This window comes from Canis lupus, chromosome 8 (assembly GCF_003254725.2).
Source record: "Canis lupus dingo isolate Sandy chromosome 8, ASM325472v2, whole genome shotgun sequence".
In the NCBI taxonomy this organism is placed as follows: domain Eukaryota; kingdom Metazoa; phylum Chordata; class Mammalia; order Carnivora; family Canidae; genus Canis; species Canis lupus.
Window position 1 is genome coordinate 49993698 of NC_064250.1, and position 11171 is coordinate 50004868.

The following is an 11171-nucleotide window of genomic DNA, read 5'->3' on the forward strand; positions in this document are numbered from 1 at the left end:
GCAAAAGGTCAGCTCTCCACTTGGCCTTTCCAGAGGCCACAGCCCAACCTTAGGGGTGAGAAGGTCGCTGGCAGTGTGTCCACGTGTCCACCCACTTCTAAGCTCCCTGCAGTCTCCCTTCTGTCCCCAAGCCTGTTTGTGGCAGAGATGGGTTGGCCTGGGGACTCTTCGGCCTGACATCTCTGCAACCAACTGGCTCGGCCTCGAAGAGGCCCCGGCTGAACCTCCCATCACCCGGCTGCAAAGCTGCACGGGCCAAGCGCTCAGGCTTAGGCGGGAGAAAGGCCTTTTTTGGTAACGCTGAGCCGGGTGGTAAGCAGGACCCGGAGAAAACAAACGTCTGGGTTGGGCCCTCCTCCGGCCTCTCCAAGGGCCCCCATCCCGGGGAGCCAGGAGCCCTCGGGGGCTCTGAGGGTGGGAGCACCGGTCAGCACGGTAATTTACACATTTACTCCCGCGCGGGTTCCGTGGCGGAAGTATTGGCCTTTTCCTAAAGTATTAATTCTGGTATTTAAAAAAAAAAAAAAAAGTCTCAACTTAGGCCAGGGTTACGCAAGAGCCACTCGAGCGTGAAAGCCCAAGAACAACGTGATTCGCTGAGAGCCCCTGGGGAGGGGAGCCTGCGCGCCCGCCAGGACATGCCCAGCCCGCGCCCAGCCGGGCGCTCCGGGCGAGTCTGGGTGGAAGGGAGGGAAGGGAAGGGGACGGAGTGGCCGGGGCTGGCGCGGCGGGAGCAGAGCCCGCACTGCTTCTTCCTGAAGGGGCGGGGAGCAAGGAAGGGAAGAAAGGCAGAGGGAGTCGCGTCTGGTTCCTGCCTCCTCCCCGCTTCCTCGTCGCCAGCGTGCCAGGGCAAGGGGGAGCCCAGCGCTGTCCTCAGCAAAAGCTGGTGTTTTTTTAGGTCCAAAAATAAAGGAACCCTAGAATGAGCCTCCTAGGGACCAGGCCTAGAGGAGAAAAAAGGAGAAGCGCCAGACAAGGGTGCTATTCACTGACCCGGTTGGGTTAATACAAACACCCACACCCGGGAAGGAGAGTAGCGGAGACAGAGCTTGGAGGGCGAGTGTGAGCGGAGAGCCCGGCGGGGGAGCGGTCAAGGCCACAGGTGCGCAGACCCCGGACCCTCCCCGCGACCCCGGGGGCGCAGGCTTCCCACCGGGCCCACCGGCGCTGGGGATTTCCACAGCCCGGCCACTTGGGAGACCGGTTGCCGCCGCTGCTTTCCTGCTGGGGGCCGCCCGAAGGCGGGGCCTCGGGGCGGGAAGCCCTCCCGGAGGCCTCCCGGTCCCACGGTCAAGCCTGGGCAGCCGTCACTGCTGTCACTGGTTCGGGTGGATGGCCGCGATCTGCAAATATTTTGACTTGCCTGAGCTGGGCGGTCAACTCCTCACTCGGGGAGAGGGAGGAACAGAGGACGCTTACATTGCACATATTTACATTATGTTGTTCAACTTGGACTTGGCTGACCCTAAATAGCTGTCTGACCTTGAGCAAATCACTTTAACTTTGGTTTCTTAGTCTGTAAAATGGGAATGATTTCACTGCCTCATTTGCCTGCCTCATTGGTCCGCATGGAAAATACAATATTATTAAAAAAAAGAAAAAAGAAAATACAATATTATGATGTCCTTAATAAAAATGTAAGAGATTATGAACAATAAAATGAATGACATTTGTCTAGGGCCGTGAAGTGCATTCCCAGACATTATCTCACCAATCCCCACATAGGCCCTGTGAGGTAGGTGTTACTTTCATCACCCTCCTGTATAGGTGAGGAAAGCAGGTCCAGAGCTAGTTCAGAATTACTAGAGACCAGGTTCTCTTGGCTTTAAACCTAGCATTCCTTATTCAGACCCACCAGCTGCTAGCTTTTTTTTGGGGGGGGGGGGTAGGGGCATGGGGGGGCACTACCTAGGTCCCTCTAAGAAACTGCAAGAAAAAATGCCTCTCCGCACAGGACTTTGCGGGTTAAGAATGTCACTGCTGTCCCAGTAGATGCAAAACTATGCGCAAATGAACACCCATTATTTTGGAGGTAAAATCAGTCACTAGTCACCTTTGAGCAAAATGGTGTAACCATGCTTCCCTGGCATCCCCTGAGATTTTCTCTCTTTTTCTCTCTCTTCCTCTCTCTCACTCTCTTTCTGTCTCTCTCTCTCTCTGGGTTTTCTATACCCTGGCCCTAGGCAGGAGTAATGGAGAACAATCTGAAGCTCTAGAACACACCAAAGTTATTAGGAAACTTACTAAATTACCTTTCCCTGGGACAGATGCATTTTATATGTCCACCCTGGAGGAGGATCCCCAGGCTGAATGATGAAGGCGAAGGACAAAAGTGGAGAGGGTGCATTTTATGGTGCAAGGAACCTCCTTCCAGTCCCACATACCATATCATACAAGAAGCAAATCTTTGTTCTCACCTAATTCACAGAACACTGACTGTGCACACCTACCTAGTCTGTACTGTCCTATCGTTGGGCTAGAGGCTGCTTGATGACTCTGGCTGCTGCCCTCAAAACACTTCTATCCCAGGGGCGCCTGGGTGGCTCAGCAGGTTAAGTATCCTATTCTTGATTTCAGCTTGGGTCATGATCTTGGGGTCATGATCTCTGGGTTGTGGGATGTGCCCTGAGTGGAGCTCTGTGCTCATCTGGGAGTCTGCTTGGGATTCCCTCTCCCTTCCTCTTCCTCTGCTCCCCACCCCTTTACCGGCAAATAAGTAAATAAATCTTAAAACAACAACAACAAATGACTTCTAGCCCAGGGGAGGTCTACACCCCTGACAACCAAGCCTGGCGTAGGCATCACTGGAGATAGCGCGGGAACAAAGGGTACCCCCAACCCTGATCCATCTAGAGGACCACCATGTTTTCACTTGAATTTCCCTCTCTGGCCAGACCCAAAGGATCCCAGCCTGATATGTCCCTAGTGGGTGTGAAACTATTCTCATCACTTACTTTTGTTTCAAAGCTGAAACTGGGCCACCAGATGGCCTGATGGGTTCCCATTCCCCAGCTCCTTAATGTGTGCTCTTCCATTTGCCATTTATTCCGTTATTCAACTATTCCTTTAGGCAGCACTTTCTCAGTCCTGGGGATCTAATGATGAACTAGGTCTGCCTGGTTCCAGCCCCAAATCTAGAAGTCTCCATTTCCTTCAAGTTGTCCTGGTCTCCTGAGGTAATAGCATAGACAGTGCTTGTTCACCACCCCGCCAGCCACGTGACTTAGAGAAATCTATTTCTCCTCTCTGGGCCTCAGTTTCCTCACACATTGAGTGTGAGTGTTGATATTAAAATTTCTTCTCCCTACTTCAGGGGCTTGCTGTGAAATTCTGTATGTTAATGCATCAGGCCATAGAAAGGTGAGCCGGGGTCCCAAATCTCTTCCAGCTCCAAGCCCTTCTCAGTAAAATACCTGGAAATGGAGGCCCGGTGCTAACTAAGGCCTGCCCACACTCACCCTGTCCCTGGAAGATTTCCTTCTGGGGTGGCCAGTCTGCCATCTCTGTTCTTCTGGGCGGGCAGATGAGTAAGCAGTGACTGCCCCTCTACCTAAGAGCCAGAGTGAGAAAGCAGCCAGGTCAGGCTGTCTTCTCTCATCTTTCCTAGAGGGACACAGATTTCCCAAATCCCTGGTGTGCTGAAGCTTGGAGCAGTTGGATTTATTTGGGGTTTTTACTTTTTTGTTTTGGTCAATTTGGAAAGAAAAGAGGCAATGACCTCTTCTTTAAAAAACAAAACTAAGGCAGGAAGTGTGCTGGGTCTGAGTGGCAGGGACTAAGGGTGTAATTACAGGGTTTTGTTCAGCATTTTCATGTAATTAAATCCAAAGGAAAGTGAGCCTGGTCCAGGCTTCTTGGATGCAGAGTGGACAAGAGGGGTGTGTGTGTGTGTGTGTGTGTATGGGTGCCTGAGTGTGTGTGCAGGTTGGGGTGGGGAGGAGAGGCAGAAGGTGAGAGGTGGATTTGCTTTTCAAGTTGAGAAGACAAGGGTTTCTTGCCTTTATTGATATTTTTACATTTCTTTCCAAAAGGCAGCCGATTATTCACCTTGTATCCAGGGCCACTGCACTCTCCTTAGTGACATTTCCCAGCCGCGCACAGCCTTCTCGGCACTGATTTCTCTTCACCCACAGACTCTCCCCCTCCCCACTTTTTCAGATTGCTGCTTTCTGCCTGGATGCCCACACAATAAACCCACTGCAAAATCCACAGCCAGCTTCTTGCCTACAGTTTCCGTACCAGCGACCTCCAACGAAGGGAAATTGTCCCTCCTTTTGTTTTGAACATCTTCTGCACAACCCCCCCCACCTCCCCACCCCCCCCACCCCCGTTCTGCTTGGCGATACTTCCTAGCACCATGGGCCCCACCCAGCCCCCAGCCTTCCCTGCGGCTGCCTCAGTTTCCCCTGGCCAGCTGCACACACCACCTGGTGGTCTGCAATGCCCAGGGTGCCCTCCCCTCACCTCCTGCTCCCCAAGGCCTCTGGGTCCCCCCCCCCACCCGCCACCCGCCCCGACCTTTCCTGGACGTTGTGAACTGGCAGCAAGAATGGATTCACTGTCTGCTCACATTCTTAAAGGCAGGAAACCTGACCCACCCCAAAACCACGAGCTCCAAGGAAGGTCACTTGCATTTTCCGGGAAGGCGGACCTTTGCAAGAGTTAGCTAGGCTGGCCTCACACCCCCCTCCTCTGGGCGACGACCCCCCCCCCACGGCACCACACCCCAAGATTACCCCCTCAATTTACGCCCCCTTCACCTACTCTTCCCAGGAACAGATTGTTTATCAGAACGGGCAGCCAAGAAACCTACTCCTGTTTCTGGTCTCTGCCAGAGATTAATCACACTTGGGAAAGGCACAAAACTTGACTCTGCTGGGGCGGGGTTGGGGGGGGTAGTTAAAAGACCAATAATTTTGACATTTGACAAGCTGATCAAATTGGTGCTACCTTTACCCTGCTTTCTTTTAATAAGTCAGTACAGAGGCCTGAATCACATTTCAGCCCCACCCGGTCTACCCCCCCACCCTATATTCCCCATCCTCTAGGTCTTGATGTTTGATGCTTTAATAGGACTGACTAGCTTTTAATTCTGATTAACATTCTCAGCTGGGGTGTGTGTGTGTGTGTGTGTGTGTGTGTGTGTGTGTGTGTGTGTGTGTTGGGGGCTGGAAAGACACATTCACCAACCTGACCTCCTGACAAATCCCCCCTTTTCATCCTTCTCTTTGAAATGACATCAAGATGGACTAGGGAGGGGGATGCAGAGAGGAGGCACGGGGGAAAAAAAAGAGGGAGGGGAAAACAATTTATGTGCTTTTCTAAGGCAGCTAGTAAAATTCCTAAGGGAGAACAAATGCCAAAATTGACTGTCTTGGTGTATTTTAGACTGGATCGTTGAGGTGAATCATGTCAGGGCTTTGCACTGGACCTGGAAGCCTGGGACAAGCACACAAAACATCCTGTGGCCGGGAGGTGCCCCCCTGAAAGAGGCAAAAAAGATAGGTATTTGCTCTCACCCAGATTCCTTCCCATCAGGATTTTTTCCCCCTCTAATTCATTGCAAGATAGATTTAAAAAAAAAAAAAAAACTGGGCCTGATAAAGAAAAACCAAGGATAGAAAACGCCCCATAAAACATGGCCCCCAAAGGGAAGGTGCAAAACCCATTTGATCCAAGATATAGATATCTCCACCCTGGATTTTTTTTTTCTTCCCTTTGCTTTACAACTCTGCAGACATCAGGTTAGCAAAAGGTAATAAATAGTCCTTGCACAGCAGGGTCTGGACTAGTGAAAACAGTTTACTGAAATTAATGGGCCTCGCTTGAACCAAAACCTCCACTTTGGAATTAATGCCAGACATAGTTTTCCTGAACTCGATCCAACCGCCTAAGCGGCAGACAATTTTCGTTCTATTTGTACTGGAAAATAAAGCCCGGGCCCTTGATCTCAGTGTAGATTATAATTTTTTTTTTTTTAAATCCAGCACAGTGAACGCTATGCCAATTTCCCAGTTTCTGCTAGCAGAAGCCCTTGTGCTCTGCGTGACGGTCAGAAGTTATCTGGTAAACTTTCCATGGAAAGCCATCTCCGGACTCCCTCCCCATCGGTGGCCTCAGAGCTTTCACCGTGACACTCGAGAGATTCAGGGAAAGCTCTAGAAACGGGCTCCGTTCTCAATAACAACCCTCTTCCCCAGGGCTCTTGGAAAGGCTGGATCTGAACAACGCTGCCTGCATGACCTCCATTTTCCAGCCTCAATGAAGCTCCAAACCAGCCAACCGAAGCCCACCCTCCGCACCCCCACCCCCGTGCTCAGGGTGTCTACCCCTTCTGAAGCTGCTCTTATTTTTTATTTTCATTAATGCATTTTTAAGAGTGAAAGGCGCGCGCACATGCACACGCGCGCACATGCACACGCGCACACATGCACACACGCACGCGCGGGCTCGCACCCAGCGGCGGCGGCAGGTACGGCGGGGACAGGGTGCCCCGACTGTCAGTGCCTCTGATCCCGGCCCGCCTCGTCCCCCGCACCCCCCCCCACCCGCCCCTTATTAATAGGAGCCCGGTCGCAGGCAGCCTGCGTTCTGGTTTTCATTGTACAGCCTGCACTGGTGACACAGGACATGTGGAAAATTTTGAGAGCACTGCGGTGAATGGCGTGGAGGGGGAGTGCGAGCAGGGGGAGGGGAGGAGGGCGCAGGGGAGGGGCGGGGAGGGAGGGGAGCGAGTTACTTTTTAGCTTCCGCTAAGTACTTGGCAGCGCGCCAGGCCCGGAGGATTGTGGGAAGCGAAAGCCTCCCCAGTATAAACTGCCAGCTTTAAGCAGCCCTGACAGTTCTGCTCCTTCCAAACTTGGCAGCCGTTCAAAGTGCTCTTTCATTTGAAATGCTGGAAGCCTGCCATGTGCAATGCAGATTTGCTGTGCCTGTGCGCAGAAGGAACTGATAAATGCCGTTGCAGTTGCCATGGGGACAGGAGGCTATCAGAATGGCCTTGTGATCCGCAGCCTCTCAGCGCGGCAGGCTCTCGCTCTGCCTCCTGCCCCTCCTCCCTCTAGTCAGTGAGATGGTGAAATAAATGTTCTGGAAAAAGGTTAACCCTGCCTGCTCTGGTTCCAAAGCCGAGAGAAGGTTAACCTCCAAGCTCTTCCCGCGGGGGGTGGGGGCTTAAGTGGCAGCCCGGGGCCTGGGGCCCTCGGTGGGGAGGGGGAGGGGAGGGGAGGGGAGGGGAGGGGAGGGTCCCCACCCCCACCCCCACCTCCAGACATCACGCACCCCCTCCCCATCCCCCCACCCACCCACCCACCCCGGCCCGGCTTCCTGCTCCCTGGGGGCTTTCACAAAAGCTGTGTTTTTAATAGAGCTTTTCAGCAAGCCGGAGTCTAAGTCTTTGAGTCATCAAAACCCGGATGTAAACACAGCAGCCCTACATTCTGCACGGTTTGCGTGTATTTTATCTTTTTAATAATATTTTGCTGGCAACTTAAAACTGCAAGGATGCCAGAGAGTTAGCCAGCCGCTTACATCATGCAGCATCCATCTTAGGGAGAGTGGCTGCCTGCCCTGTCCTGCTCTGCCTCTCTCTCTCTCTCTCTCTCTCTCTCTCTCTCTCTCTCCTACCTTGAGACAGCAGGAAACGTGGGTCTTTCTGAAGCCATTTTATTGCAGGAGAGGTACAACCTAAGTGAACCTTCAGGCCGAGTGAGCATGACATCACCTTGGGCAGCAATAACCAAGGGTATGTTCCTGTCGGGGACAAGACACTGGGCAATGGGGGGCTGAAACCGATCTGTCACTGACTCTGAGTGAGGGCGCACTAGTCGGGGATGGTCGCCCCCCCCACCCCATTTTGCACAAGCTGCTCTTTGAAACACGGTCTGATTCAATGTACAGAAACAAAATAGCACATTCAGATTTGGTACATGTTCAGGTCTCTAATGCCAACTCTCCGGGTGGCCTGTTTAATGGGGGAAAAAAATGAAATACTCCGTTCCAGCCAAGGCCCAGGAAGGCCAAGGAGGTTTTAAGGATTTATTTACATTGAACAGTATTCCTCCTCAACCCAACTTGCTCTTTCCTGAAGGTTTCCTGAACCTAAACCTTTGTTAACATCCCAGGAAGAGAACATATTTTTCCAGTGGCTTTCAATATTTTCTGCTAAATATATTTCAGCCCACTGTTTGTCTAGGGTTTCAGCTTTCAGACCTTTATGTACTTTTGACACCTTGAGGCTGTTCCACTGAAAAATGGTGTATGTTTATTAAAGAGGACTTTATGTGCTGGGCGTTGGGGGGGGGGGGTACGTTTCTGTTTGGGTCTGTCTCTATAACGAGGGCTTCAGGATGAGATCCAAGTCCGAGGCCTGTTTGGTTTATGAAGCCCCTTTGACAAAGCGGGCCCTACGGAGCTCACACAAACCCTTGAATACCACCGAATGTAGAGGCAAAGGAGCTGTCTCTTCATAAGTGCATGGCTGACATGGAGGCCAGGACGGGGGAAAGACGAAAAAATCCGAGTTCCCAGAGCCTAGCTGCAGTTTCTTTTAACCCACCTCTCTCTGGGTGTCTGCTTATGATTGTCACAACAATTCTGGCCAGGGCAACGCACTCTGTCTCGCTGGAATTTCCTGACTTCAAAGTAGCCCCTTCCAAATAAATAAATTAATCAATAAAAGCCATCTGCTTCACCTTGACAGCAGGCTCAGAGCTGGAAGGGGTAGTGCTAAGCACGATTTTTAGGAGTAGTCGGCCCTCGGGACATTTCGAGGTGGGTTTTGGCTTGGAATTAAACAGGAGGTGGAGGCACAGATCAGGTGATTCAGAAAGCCCCTCTTTCTCTATATCCCCCCACCCCCACTCCAGCCACCACCTTCCCCAGACAATCCAGGCAGCTGGGTTTTTGGCTCTGGCAGCTGCTAAGCTTTGGCAAGCCAAAAGCACATTTCGTGGCGGTGATTCCTTTCCCAAGTTGACGGACATGTTTCTGTACTGAGCGCAAGGGATGTTTCCTGACTGTGCGCATGAATCAGAGGCTGCATTTTTCATCCAGGGCTTCTGGTGACAGTTTTAAGCTGGAAGAACAAAGCAGATCACAATGAGCCCCTATCATCAGGGTCCAGAAATAAAGAATCCATCCGAAAAGCGTAGCCACGTACAGCTTGGATGTATGAGTTTTTAGGTTTTAGGCATGCGAAGAGCAGCCCATTCCCCCGGAAGACGAGGCCCACGTCCATGATTCCAGACACTGCCCTTCCTCTTTCTCTCCGTGTCCTTGTGGTGTTTGCTGATTTGTTGGCTTCAGAAGTTCTTCCTTTTTTCAGCCTTCCTCTCCCAAGTGGGAAGATTTGCAAAAGCCATTTTGTGGCCCTTGAGTGCCTTCCCAGATGGAGGCGGGCTCCGAGATCCTGGGCAGCATGGACACCGCCCGTGCTCTGCCCTGTTACAGCAGGGTGACGACAGAGGGGACGCGGTGGCGAGGCCCCTCCATACCAGGGCCTGAGGAGCCAGCTTCCCAGAAGTCCGTGGATTAGGAAGGTCTGTCGGGACTGCTTCAGGAGCTGCCAGGGAACAACCCCCTTTTGTTTTGCTGTCTAGCATGTGACCAGAATGCTGCCAGCTAATTTTAACCCCACCAAAGTACTGCTGGAAAAAAAACCCCAAAAACAAACAAACAAAAAAAACCTATCTTGCATCTGGAGAGAGGAACGCGGTGGGCTGGAGAAAAGCTTTTTCAGCCTGTGTTCCTTCCTGTTTCAGTTTCCAGACTTGCATTATCGGTAACCTGAAAAATGATGAGTTTCACCAAATTCCTGGATATTGCACAAGAGGACAATGAGTCTATTTCGGGTGCTGTGATTGTGTCTGGCACAGACCCTGGAAGCCATTGTTTTCGGGAGGGAGAACGCTTTGGGGTTTCCTGGTGCTTTCCTTCTAGGGTCTCAAAGCCCCAAATGATACGGGGGTGGGGCGCTCTCCATGGCAACCGTGCTGGGCTGCTCTCTGAAAGGACCTGGAGGAGAAGTGGGTGGTTAGGTCGGGGAGGGGGGGAGGGGGAGGGTGGCAGTGGCAGTGGTGGCCTTGGAGGTGTTAAAAAGGTGGATCACAGGCAGTGTTTGAAGTGGGACAGCAGGGGCAGGAAGAAGGGAGAGGGCACTTTCACAATAGCTGGGTGGCCCCCTGGGACACAGGCCACCAGCTCTCCAGCTAAATTTCCATATCCGCTTTCAGCACCAGGAATTAATGGAGGACTTCATGGGGTTCCTCACCCTGGATCCCGGATTCTCAAAGCATTCCCAGGGTGGCTAATTGTTGCTGTCGGGGCGGCTGGCCGGGGTGGTATGGAATCTCAGGAGCCAGGAAATGAAGCGGTTTGGACAAGACAGCGTGTCGCTAGGCAGCTGCTGCCAGCCGTTCTAAAGCCAGGTAGTGAGATGGTGTCATTAACCCGAGTGTCTAGCGAGCAGAACCAGAAGATAACACGATGGCGAGGAGACCGAGCGAGGGGAAAGGCCCCAGTGAGTGCCGCAGCGCTCCAGGCCACCAGGAGCACTTGGTGGCAGTTGTCCTGACAGCTGCTGAGGGCTTCAGCTGCCTAAAAAGCCATTTGCTCAAGCCTGCCCTGTCTGGCCAACTTCTATGTATTTAAAGGATCCTCCTTGGTCTCTGAAGCGCCCCCTCCCCCCGCCCAACACCTCCTCCTGAATGGTCAGGTGCAGACACCACCTCTGGGAGGGCAGGGAGCCTCCTGGGAGACCTCCAGTCCATCATCTGCCTCTGAGCTGCTGCTGTAACCTGCCTGCAGTAGTCGAGATCGGTTGGCAAATTCCTAAATTAAGGTTCTGTTTACTCTGCTGTTCCAAAGGCTTGTTTTGAGCAAGATGTTGTGCTTTAATTAAAAAGAGGAGAGCTCATGAGTAAGTGAAAATATTTTTGAATCTTCACAGAAATGTCTGAATTCAGTTTCTTGTGTTTCACAGTGAGGGGGGTCAGGCTGGTCAGCACTTTTATCTGTGACACCACTAAAAAGTCTTTCTGTGAGCTGACAGCGGGCTCCCCTGCCCGGTAGACTTGGGAAGGGGACCCTAAGTCCAAAAAAAAAAGCGTTCCTGCTGCTTCTCTGTTGGCAGGGTGAGCCGGTATTCAGGTGTCATTAGGACACATTCCTCA

General features: G+C 52.2%; 1 long non-coding RNA gene across 1 annotated transcript; it reads left to right on the forward strand.

Moving 5' to 3' along the window:
• Positions 1–642: 642 nt before the first annotated feature.
• LOC118355556 (uncharacterized) lies at positions 643–6665 on the forward strand. Its single transcript, XR_004818255.2, has 3 exons — positions 643–1102; positions 5389–5505; positions 6201–6665. It is a non-coding gene; the product is annotated as an uncharacterized LOC118355556 (long non-coding RNA).
• Positions 6666–11171: the final 4506 nt, after the last annotated feature.